Genomic DNA, 13,404 nt, shown 5'->3' on the forward strand with positions numbered 1-13,404 from the left:
CCGATGTGGACAGTGATCACTTCAACGAGTAGTTCGTTAGCAAGTCGCACTAGTTAAGCTTTTGCAGTCATACTTGTAATGTACTTTAATTCGTTCCCTTCGGGATGCATATCATAATGGTGAAGTTTAAAACTTGTCATGTTGGAATGCACTGCGTATGGCGCTAGTAATCTACTTGATGATGTGGTGATTGGGGAATAAATTATTGCCTCTGTTTATTGTATGAAGCTTTCATTCTCATCAGTAAATTCAGTTTGGCACGGTTATATTGTTCCTCTCCAATGTGCTGACATCATCAATAATTACTGGTTGCGCATTGTGCAGATGCCTCGTACTCATTCCACCGGTGCGAGTGATGATGATGATCTTCCGCCACCACCACCCACACCAACGGAACTAATAGCAATGCTTGCGGAAGGACAGCGCACTATGGCCGAGGCCCTCCGTACGATTGCGAATCGTGATGGCCATGGTCCACGACAAGGACCGGATCCAAATCAATACAGTGATTTCAAGGATTTCCTTGACACGAAACCCCCAATCTTCAAGGAGGCTGAGGAGCCTCTACAAGCTGATGAGTGGTTGAATACTCTCAAGCAGAAGTTCCGTCTGCTCCGCTTGACTGAGGTGCTAAAAACTGAGTACGCATCGCACCAACTTCATGGGCCTGCTGGCATCTGGTGGAGTCATCATCGGTCCACTATGTCTGCTAATGCCCAAATCACTTGGGATTAGTTCAAGTCTGCTTTCAGGGGAAATTACATTCCTCCTGGTCTTATGGCGATCAAACATACAGAGTTCATGAAGCTGACTTAGGGAAGCAAGAGCCTGAACGAATACCTGCCAAGCTTTCAACAACCTTGCAAGGTATGCTACCGAGTTTGTGGACACAGATGCCAAGAAGATTGCAAGCTTCAAGCGAGGACTTAGCCCCAAACTGATGAAGACCATGGGAAATTGTAAGTGCGCTCATTTTAATGAGTTTGTGAGTGATGCTTTATCACAAGAGAACAACAATGCTGTATATGCGGCTTCGAAAAGTCGTAAGAGGGCCTATGAGGCGGGTGCCTCACAATCTAAGGCTCCCGTCGCACAAAGGACTCCATTCCATCCTCCAGCGTCAGCCGCCAAGTTTCGCCCACCACAGAGAAAGAATCCCGCCAAGACTGGGTTTCGCAAGGCATTTACAGTTGCTCTTCCCAAGGGCACTACCAGTCAGGGCAGTTCCAGGGCTCCCCCAAGCAACATGCCATGCTAGAACTGCAACAAGATAGGCCACTGGGCAAGGGAATGCCCTTACCCTAAGAAGAATAATTACCAGGGTGGCCGTCAGGGACAAGTGAACCACACTAATATTACTGAGATTCCTTCAGGAGAGGTAGTAACTGCCGGTAAGTTTCTGATTGACCAACACCCCGCAGTTGTACTATTTGATTCAGGTGCTTCGCATTCCTTCATTAGTCCATCATTTGCATCCAAGTTTATGCAGAAAACATATACTGTTGAGGGTGAGGGTTATTGTATTAGGGCTGCCAGTGGTATTATCCCAACCAAGCTGGTAGTTGGGGATGTACAATTTGTGATAGAGGGGCGAAAGTTATCAGGGTTGATCTGGTAATTTTACCGGGGCTAGGTATCGATGTGATATTGGGAATGAACTGGATGAGCCGTCATGGAGTGCTTATCGATACATCGACTAGGGTAGTTATGCTCAGAGATCCTGGTAATCAGGAGGGTTTTCTAGTACAGTTACCCCGAGACATCAATCTTTCTTGCACAACCAATGCGGTGCAAGCAAAGTCTCTGGCAGATATCCCCGTCGTGTGTGACTTTCCGGATGTTTTTCCCGATGATTTGCCTGGATTGCCCCCGGATCGAGAAGTAGAATTCAAGATAGAGTTGCTTCCTGGTACAGCTCCCATCTCTAGAAGGCCATATAGAATGCCTCCTAATGAACTAGCTGAACTTAAGACCCAGTTGAATGAACTGCTAAAGAAAGGCCTTATCCGCCCTAGTTCATCTCCGTGGGGGTGCCCAGCCATCTTTGTGAAGAAGAAGGATCAATCTCTACGCATGTGTGTAGATTATAGACCCTTGAATGCAGTTACAATCAAGAATAAGTACCCTCTGCCACGCATAGATATCTTAGTTTGATCAGTTATCTAAAGGCAAAAGTCTTTTCCAAGATTGATTTGAGATCTGGGTATCATCAAATCAAAATTCGGCCTGAGGATGTCCCAAAAACCGCATTCTCTACAAGATATGGTCTATATGAGTACCTGGTTATGTCTTTTGGATTGACTAATGCCCCCGCACATTTTATGTATCTGATGAATTCAGTGTTTATGCCCTGAGTTGGACAAATTTGTGGTGGTATTTATAGATGATATCCTGGTCTATTCTGAGAATGAAGAAGATCATGTTGAACATTTGCGAGTGGTTCTTACTAGATTGCGAGAACACCATCTGTATGCAAAGTTCAGCAAATGTGAATTTTGGCTTCGTGAGGTACCTTTTCTTGGACACGTGTTGTCCGATGGTGGAATTATGGTTGATCCCACCAAGGTGCAAGAAGTATTGAACTGGAAGGCTCCCATCTCGGTGCACGAGGTTCGGAGTTTTCTAGGGGTTGGCTGGCTATTATCAGTCGCTTCATCCCGGATTTCTCTAAAATAGCCAAGCCTATGACTCGATTGCTGCAAAAAGACATGAAGTTTGTCTGGACTCCTGAGTGTGATGCGGCTTTCCATACCCTGCGAACTCTTCTAACATCGGCTCCGGTTTTGGCGCAACCGGATATCGAGAAACCTTTTGATGTGTTCTGTGATGCATCAGGTATTGGGTTAGGAGGTGTTCTTATGCAAGAGGGTAGAGTCATCGCTTATACCTCTCGCCAACTTCGGAAGCATGAAGTGAATTATCCAACGCATGACTTGGAACTCGCTGCAGTTGTTCATGCTTTGAAGGCCTAGAGACATTATCTACTTGGCAATGTGTGCAACATCTACACTGATCATAAAAGTCTCAAGTACATCTTCACTCAACCAGAGTTAAATATGCGTCAGAGAAGATGGCTCGAGTTGATCAAAGATTATAACCTTCAAGTGCACTATCACCCAGGGCAAGGCAAACATCGTCGCGGATGCCTTAAGCAGAAAGTCTCATTGCCACTCGTTGATTGAGAGTGATGTCCATTTGTCAAAGCTCCTTCATCCTGCAGTCCTGCACAACATCACTGTCAGTTGTACTCTACAGAGTCGAATTATCGAGCTACAGAAGACAGATGCAGGTGTGTTTCACATCAAGCGCAAGATGAAAGAGCAAGAAACCAAACATTTTCGAGTAGATGAGAAAGGCGTGTTATGGTTCAAGGATAGGTTGGTAGTTCCGAAGGATAGAGAGCTTAGAAATCAAATCATATCCGAAGCTCATTCCTCTAAACTATCTATTCATCCTGGTAGTAGTAAAATGTATCATGATTTAAAGCCTCGATTTTGGTGGACCAAAATGAAGAAAGAGATAGCCGCTTATGTGGCTAGGTGTGACACTTGTTGTCGGGTCAAGGCGGTACACATGAAAGCTGGATTACTTCAGCCACTCTCTATTCCAGGTTGGAAATGGGAAGAGATAAGTATGGATTTTATAGTTGGACTCCCTACCACTCAGAGGAATTTTAACTCAATTTGGGTAATTGTGGACCGACTGACCAAGTCGGCACACTTCATTCCGGTCCGCATAGACTTTCGTCCAACCGACTATGCGGAGTTGTACTTCAACCAGATAGTCCGACTTCATGGGATCCCTCGTACTATTGTCTCAGATAGAGGACCACAGTTCACTGCTCGCTTTTGGGAGCACTTACACGGATTATTAGGGACTAAGCTCGTAAGAAGTTCTGCCTATCATCCGCAAACCAATGGGCAAACTGAACGAGTAAATCAAATCTTAGAAGATATGTTGAGAGCTTGTGTCATCTCGGCTAAGGGCTCATGGGAAAAATGGTTACCCCTAGCTGAATTCTCGTACAATAATAGTTATCAAGAGAGCATAAAGATGGCACCGTTTGAAGCTTTGTATGGCCAGAAGTGTAGAACCCCGTTGAACTAGGTAGAAGCCGGTGAAAGGAGATATTATGGAATTGATTTCGTTCAAGAAGCCGAAGAACAAGTCCGTACTATCCAAACCCACATGGCCGCAGCTCAAGCTAGGCAGAAAAGTTATGCTGATCGACGTAGAAAACCTCTTGAGTTCGAAGTTGGAGACTTCGTTTATCTGAAAGTCTCACCTATGAAGAGTGTCCAACGCTTTGGTGTGAAGCGAAAGCTTGCGCCGAGATACATTGGTCCGTTTGAAATCATTGGACAAAGTGGGAAAGTGGTGTACAAGATTCAATTACCTCCTGAGATGAGTGCTATCTTCAATGTCTTTCATGTATCTCAATTGAAGAAATGTCTTCGCGTCCCTGAAGAGAGAGTTCCATTGGGGGATATCGAGTTAAAATCTGATTTGACCTTTGAAGAAAAGCCGGTTCGAGTGATTGACACTCGTGAGCGAGTGACTCGGAGTCGGGTAGTCAAGTTCTACAAAGTCATGTGGAGCAATCAGGGTAGTGAACGCGATGCAATGTGGGAAAGAGAAGATTATTTGAGGGAAGGTTATAAGGAATTCTACCAACAATGGTACGCTTGTCAAATCTCGGGACGAGATTTTTATTAGGGGGGAGGGCTGTAACACCCCTGGTGTTTAGCTTCCACATTGCACTGCATTTCATGAACATGAGCATCATGCATCCCTTCGTGAACTTATATCACATGAAACATGATTTCGAAACATTGCAACATGTTGTATATTTCATGTGTGTTGTCTCTTTTATGAAATGTAAAGTGTGCAACACTTAAGTGCAACATGTGCCACTCACTTAGTGAAACAAGATTAGTTAATACTATGCAACAAGATCACGAAACATGTGAAACATGACTATGAAACAAATGTAACATTTCATGTGTTTTTCATTGTTTCAGTACATACCTTGCTTGATTCTTGTGTGACCAATGTATGGTGTGGCTAGAAACTCTTTTAAGTAACCCAGTTACACCTAGAATGTCATTAGGAACAATGTTCATGTGGATCATTTTGCCTAATTAGGTTTCCAAGTCATGGTTGACCAATTTGGACCCCTAGAGCTCCTGTGTTTGACTGTTTAAAAAGTGTAGCTTAGGATGTTTGCATGTCTGAGCAACCTAAAGCAAAGTTGTAGAGAATTATATAAGGAACAAACTTTGTTTAGAAGTCAAGTCTTGAAAAAGTGTGGAACAGTCTCAAATAGGGCCCACAAGCCTAAGATCAGTGCTGTTTCAACACTTAGAAATTTTCTATTAGAACTACTTTTCAGTTTTCATGAAGACAACTTTGGAACCCTATAGATGGAAATCCATGGTGAATTAGCTCGAGCTCCAATTAGCAAACTTGTAGTACTCACGTAGGTCTCCAACTTTGTTAACTACGACTTAACCTGGATCGCCACGGTTTGAGAGATATATGGTCGACAATTTTCGCTGTCAGTCAGGCATCAAAGTAACTGAATCAAAAGCTTCTGAATCAGCACAGTGGCCGACCGGGCTCAGACACCGGCCGCCGCGTGGCCGCCACGCGCCGTGATCGGCCTGGCGTCGCTGGCCGCTGGTCGACATCAAAGCAGCCACGTCCGCCTGCCATCCCGCTCGCTCTCAGTCGCTCTCTCCCTCTCGCGCGCGTCTGAGGCACCGAGAGAAGTGAAAGCCGCAGCCGTCGCCATTGCCGCCGAGAGCTCCGTCGAGCCCCCGCGCTGCTCGCCGCCGCGTCTCACCTCGCTCCGTCTCGCCCACCACTTCCCCGACATCTCCTCTACCTCGTCCACCCTCTGGTAGAGCCTCTCGAGCTGAGTTGATGGCATAATCGCCGGACCCGTCGCCGCCATGACTTGACCTCACCGGAGATCGAGCTCACCGCGGCCGGCGCACTAGAAGTTTCCCCTTTCCCCTTTATGTTCTCGGATAGCTTCGCCAGTGAAACCAGTGTAGCTCGTACCGTGCTTGGGTGGGGCAATGTAGGCTCGCCGTCGCCGGAGTTCCACCGTGGCCTTGCCGCCGTCCGCCGTGCGCGTCGCCGCTATAGGTTGAGGCCAGTAGAGACCAAACCCTAGGCACCAACGGGTCCGCCTCGTCGTGGTGAGCACGACGGTGGCCTTGGTCTCACCGGAGACCTCACCGCCGATGAGCTACGCCGCCTTCCGCACGTCGCAGCCGCCTCCCCTGCTTCGCTGTCGCTGACCAGTGGGTCCGGCTGACGGCCGGGTCCCACACGTCAGTGACTGAGTTTGTGAAGATAGTTCAAAAATTCCAGTTTTTAGTGCTGTTTTGTAAATTTTGTAACTCCTAATTAGTAGATCCAAATTGAGTACTTACAATTTTGTTAGACTCACAGTTAGGTCTAGTATTTAAGAAAAATATGTCTTGAACACATTATGTAGAAATTTTGGATGAATTAAATAGGAACTTGAAAAGTGTTTTTGAATGCATGCAAACTTGTTTAAATCATATCTTGAGTTTCTATGATCCAAAAATTATGAAATTTTGTGGGTAAGCTAGTATTGCTTAGTAGAAGCTCTGGTTAAAATTTGAGAGTCATTGCATGTGTAGTTTTTGAGTTATAGATTTTCCTTTTATCATTGGATGATTCTTGTGGGAATTTTGGTAATTTATTTATGAATCCATTGACTATGAAATTTGTTGGAGAGTATCCTAGTACCCTAAGGATGCTAGGAAAAATATGAAATCTGTTGCTTGACACTTTTCACTAAGGTTTCCTAATTATGCCATTTTAAGTCATTCTGCCTTACCATTTTTGTGTAGGTTGTTATACTTACTCAAATGGTGTGAAATTTTTATGGTAGTCTACTTAGAGCATGTAGTGTCTACTGTAATTTTTGTAGAATTAATGGGGCAGTTTTCATATATGTTTACTATTTCCCCTAATTAATTAAATAAATTAAGAAATGTATTAAAAGAAATGTTTTGGTGATGGACACCCTACTTTCTGGTGTTCTTGTGATATGTGTCATATGTCAGTAAAGTTGGTTTTGTCCAATTAAGTGTTTATATCATAAGTTAATAATTATTTGTTTGCATCATGTCCCTCTGGACAGATCTGGGGACTTTGGAAAGTTCCCCATGATAATTTGGTTTTATGTGATTGTGATGAATACAAAAGCTGTAGATAACTTATGTATCTAGCTCCTGTCAGAATTTGAGGGCATTTGGCCCAGTCGTTTAGAAACTACAGCTGTTTAAAGTTAGGTTCCAGCTTTTGCTTACTCTCTGCCTTGTGAGGACAGAGTTCTATTGATTTATGAGTTTGACCTAGTAAAGGTTTGAATCATGCTTTGAGGTCTGAAAATGTATTGTAGACAATTTTATAAGCTTTCCAGATTGTCTTGTTGCATGTCATTTGGAATTATAAATCTCCTGTTATGGCTAGTTTACTGCACCGCTACATAGTATTCATTTTGCTGAAATACAATTGCTTGAGTGTATGTGGTTGCAATGTTCTCGTTGATTGTTTAGGGGTTAGCCTAACTTGAGAATATGCTTAGGTGCAGGTGCTAGGTCATTAACGAAGATGAGCAATTATACCTTAGGTTGTATAAACGTGGTAAGTGAAAGTGATTTGAATAGGGCTTAAGTTGGAATATGCAAACTACAGCGAACATGTGCATTCCCGAGCATCCCTGACATTCGTTCATGTGCATCCATGATATTTATCTTGCGCATTCATGCAATAGGTGTGCCGGAGGGAGTGACGTTGCTGGAGTTCGAGGGAGCCAACCAGGAGGAGGAACCCGAGGTGCAGGAAGCCGACGAAGCAGTCGCCGCGGAGGAATTGCCCGAGTGCCCTGACCACCAGCCTTCCTCGTTCCTGAAAGGCAAGCCCCGGAGCATATTAAGCCTCCCATGTTTTACAAATACATTGAGTATCTTTTATTGTTGATGATGCATTAAGTATAGGAATTGGTTGGAACCAATTGCTGCATTATATATCCTTCCTTGTCCAGATGTCGCACTGGAATCCTATTTAAGTTCAGGAACAGGTTAAATGCTTAGCCATGCTTAGTGCGGTAGAAGTCAGGTGATTTCCTGTCACCTGCGAGCTTTAGGATGAGGTGGATCATGGTTGGCTATATTTGCTATCGTGGAAAAGAACCATGTGAATAATGAATTAAGACCGGGCGGGGTCTTGTGTAGGTTTGAACATAGTGACTCCGTCTGAGTCGTTTAAGGACCGATACGCTGTACGTCCTCATGTCATGTTGAACGCAGCCTAACACTTAGCTGGCCGGATAAGTCGTTCCGACCGCGAAGCCTAGTAGCTCGACTCAGGCCGGGGACACGAGCAGTGGCGACATTCTGGAGGTAGTAAGGATGTGCGGAGAGCCATTGGCATAAGTCCAAGGCGGGTTAGAGTCCCGAACAACCTTGGCAGAGTGGTTCTCTGAGAATGTCGATCTGTTCGGACTCGTGACTCCTGAATCGTACCAAAGGTGACTTGTTGCGACCCTGACGGGGGAAGCAGGGTTTGTGTTAGGAATACCCCTCCAGCTGGATAGGAATCGATTCGAATCGCCGTCTCTCCCGGATAGTGAGAACTTGACTGAGCAGCGGCAACGTAGATTCAATTAACTTAACAATATGGTTAAATGGATGATGATAAGGTTGCCACAATGAATACCTGATATGGTTATTAATGTTTGCACCCTAATAAAATGATTGCTTAGTACAGGTGCTAATATAGATGACAGGTTAATGGCTAAAAAGTTACTGCTAGTTCAGGTTAAGAGTTGATCATTATTACTTATGCTTTTCTGCAAAAAGAAAGTGTCAGCCAGCTCCACTACATTAAGCTATGCATAATCCTTGGTGTCATTTGTTTGGTTTTCGACGGGTAAGTCTAGCTGAGTACATTCCCGTACTCAGGGTTTATTCCCTCTTGTTGCAGATGACCTCCTATATCAGGGATTCTGCAAGTATTGTCTCCACCCGGCGGGTGATGAGGACTAGATCATGGGCATGATCTCCTTTCTCTTATCTGAATGCTTTTGCGGTCTGTGATCAGCAAACCAGTATGTGTATTTGAACTCGGTGTGTGAGTTAAACTATTTGCTTCCGCATGTTTACAAGACTTGTTTTGTAATAACAATGACTCTGTGATGATGTAACCTATTTGCGAACGTATGCGAAATGTTGTAACGTACGATATGTTATGTTGAATTACTGTGATCTTGGTTGTATGCAAGTTGGTTTGAAATCCTTCGAGATTTTGGTTGACTACCGGGTTTATATGGGCTCAAGTTCGAGAATTTGATCGTTTTGGCGATTGTTTTTGTACTTGTGCTCTTATAAATTGGTCGGTTCCGTGACATAGAGTGCGGCACTGCCGCACTTGCTGTAACAACACAGATCAGAACAGACACCACACAGCATGTGATACATATAAAGATATACATTCTAGCATTATTGTATCACAAGCGATAGCATAGATTAATATATGTCCATATCCCACACATATAAAAAGTACTTAAGTAACATTATTACATAAATAGAGTTTCTAAAGGACTCTCAAACTCTCACCAAATGAAGACTACTCTAAATGGATACGAACATGACTTCTAGCTATAGCAACCTCCATGGCATCGAAAAAGTTGTTGACCCCTCTAATTTTCTCCCCCTTTGGCATAAAGCACCAAAAAGAGAAGAAAAGATGAAAAACCAACACTCACTCCTCATCCTCTTGGATGGTGTCCCAATCGACATCATCCCCATCAAAAGCTCCACTAGCACCTGCAACATCCTCCTCTCCACCATCATCATCATTGTCGGAGGAGGAGGAGGAAGAAGAAGAAGACACCATTGCCCTCCCTTAGCGATGAGTGGTCAAAGTGTGGCACTCATGCCTGGTGCTTCTCCTCATGGACTGCAAGGTGGATCTCAAACTCATGTGAGGATCAAGCTCTGGCTACTCCTCCTCCTCCTTATCCTCTGAATCTATCTCAGAAAGACTAGGGAGGTCATCCTACCTTGGCGGTGACTGAACTAGAGAAAGAGGTGGTAGCCCTGCATGATCTCTAGCCTCTCGGTTGGCTTCATGGTTCTCCAATGGTCCTGATATGCGGTCCTCGCTACATAAGTGCAAGTTGTGAAAATGGCCTTAATCCATTTCCCAAACTTCTCCATCTTCTTTTCCCTGCTAGGCCTGCATCGGGATGACTCAGGCACATCCTCAACTGATGGAGAGTGTCTCACTGCCCTGCTAGCACCTGCTTCTTAGGTCTTCTCAATTTTGTAGATGGTGTGAAGACCATCTTTCTCAAATCTATAGCCAGTGACCCTCTCAATCATAAACACGAGATAGGGGGCATAGGGTATCCCCTTTCTCCCATCCTCCATGGCATTCCTCAGCTCACACCACATGAAGCGAGGGACATTAAACCTGTCACCTCTAGGAGAAAATCTAGCAAGCCAATTCCTCACATATCCATTAAGATTAGAAGTTGCTCCATCCTTGGGATTGATAGTGTGCCTGACCAAATTGTTCAGAATGTAATAATAGCTCTTTAGGCCACTGACCTTCCCATCTGCACTTCTCCTATCAAACCACATATATGTAATGTCACATATCTCAACTCTAGCCTCATCATGAATATAAGTGAAGCCCCGCTCCTCTCCAAAACCAAGGATCTGGCTGAAAGTCACAAAATCAACTCTATAATGTCGTCCCTCAGTCATCCAATGAATCTTATCAGTGTAGATACTATAGAAGAAAGTGGCATGGAACTAGGCTAGCACTTCCTCATTCCAATTATATCTGAAGCTCATAATATTAGTGAGTCCAAACAACTCACAAGCCTTGATCACCTTATTGAATTCTGGCTCATTCTTTGCCTTCATCTCCTCCTAATCAACATACTACATCTTCACAACCTTGGATTTCTTGGAGTTGAAGTTCATAGATGCATAGAAGTTGGAATGAAACTCATTCCAAAACCTGTAGTCAATCTCCAAATCCTATGGCTGCTCATAGGGATTATTCTCACGTGCTTCCTCCACCATCTTTAGCTTTCCCGCATAGTTGAGCATGGGATGAGCACATGTGTCAACAAGTCACCTCATGCTACATCCTCATAATACTCTCTAAGGTAGCTCCTGTCAAACTCCTCAAGATGAGATGGAGTATCTGGGCAAGCACCTAGAGGAATGGTGCGGCCAATCCTCTCTAGGTTCTCCTCCTCCTGGATCATCTAATCTCTCCTCCCCCTATCTCTATCAATATCTCTTCCTGCTGCACTACTGCTGCCCCCTATGGTCCTGCAACGACCATGATGAGGCATCTGCTTATCCCGAGGCTCTATCATCTTCCTCTTCCCCCTCCAGTCATCATCACATCTAGAGGACATCTATGCAAACAAATATAGGCCCAAATAAGAAACAGTACATAATGGGTATAAAAGAACACTTGAAAAACACTCTAGATAGATGAGATGATTCAAATCTTAAGTTATGAAGGCACTCTGAACTAATTAGGTTAGAGGGTGCAGCAGCGGCACTGCCACACTTAGTGCTTCCCTCTCCCATGATTCAATTCTTCTCAACTATTCAGACTATTTCTCAAATATTCTCCTAAACCACTAGACAATCTCAGAATGAGTAGACCTAAGCAAATACATAGAGTTGTCTACAATGTAGGTAAAGTGGCTACATGTTTAAGATAGAAACAAATCTGGTGCACAAATCCAACCAAAATAGAGAGTTATCGATGGAACAACATCTGCATTTAAAAGTTCAATCTGTTGAGTGCGGCACTGCCGCACCCAACATGCGGCACTACCATGGGTATAGATGAGGCTCAACAATCAAATCGTTGTTTTGATTCAATTCATCTATAAAACTAGTTTCTACCCTAATCATGCAGTCACTAGAAACCATCTTCCAACAAATATAGAACTCCATGGCATAGATCGGGATTAGGTTAGGGTTTCACCTTCATTTTTGTGGATTTAGGAGGAAAGAGATGAAACGGCTCCATCCATGAGCTACAGGGATTGCTGGCAACAACGAGGAAGACCAACAGCATGGTGCGGCACTGCTGGAAGTATGAGATGCATCACATAATAGCATTCAAGGCAAACATAAGATCATGCAAGACATAGACACCTAGAGTTATTTAACTAAACATCACACAACCTATTATAAAGGGTAGCAAGCATGTTAGGTATGGCACACAAGTGAACTTAAGTTCAGATATTGCACCCATGCATCGATTAAGAGCTAACCAACATGTTAAGCCAAAACAAGAGCAAGCTAAAGTAATCACCTAGCACATGTATAGAAATCTAGGCAGCAGCATAGCAGTCACTTATTTTATCCATAACTGGAGATCTAGACATCCAAAGAAGGTGATAAGAGACTTTATGGAAAGCTAATGAAATTGAAGGTGATACTAGACTTTATGGAAAGCTAATGAAATTTCCTACAATATTGTTATTATCACCAAAAGCTTATTCCAAAGCTAACTAGTTCAAACATACCAATGTTTCAGATCTACACAGAACTAGGACAGAAAAGTAGAAGTAGTTTGAAAATGGCATAACTGGAGTTACAGACATCAAACAAGCATGAACCTTAACTTTATAGAAATATTTTTAAATTATCTAAAACATGTTTATTATCACCACAAGGTGATTCTACCATTAACAAGGTCAATCAAGCACAATTGAGCACCTCTGCCCGGACTTGGATAGATTCTGCCATGCAACTTCGCAAGCTTATAACTGGAGCTCTACAACACCAAAAGGGATGATCTTTAACAATTTGGAAAGCTCATGAATGGCACTACACTTGTTCTATTATCTCTAAGACAGGATTCAAAGCGTAGCTAAGTCAAACAAGACAATCATGCAGATCTCTACAGAGAGCATGCAAAATCTGGCAATGAACTTACAAAATCTATAGCTCCTAAATTATCAAGCCTATGCCCATGAAATTTGAACACACGCAAGACTATGAAATTAGCTACAAATTTGCTACTCACTACAACCACAGCAAACAACATTTACACCACAAAAATGATTACACAAGCAAAACTACAAATGCAGCCCAACAACAGTGGTACAGAAACTGATAGGAATTTCAGTGAAGCATAACTGGAGTTGTAGACCTCCAACAATCATGAATCATAACTTTTTGAAAATATTATGAAGTTACCTAAAACTTTCTTATTATCATCATAAGATTATTCTACAGCTAACAAGATCAATTAATCCAATGAATGCGTCTCTGTCCAAAACATGGACAGAACCTGACATGTCACTTTAAA

This window comes from Miscanthus floridulus, chromosome 19 (genome assembly GCF_019320115.1).
Source record: "Miscanthus floridulus cultivar M001 chromosome 19, ASM1932011v1, whole genome shotgun sequence".
Lineage (NCBI taxonomy): Eukaryota > Viridiplantae > Streptophyta > Magnoliopsida > Poales > Poaceae > Miscanthus > Miscanthus floridulus.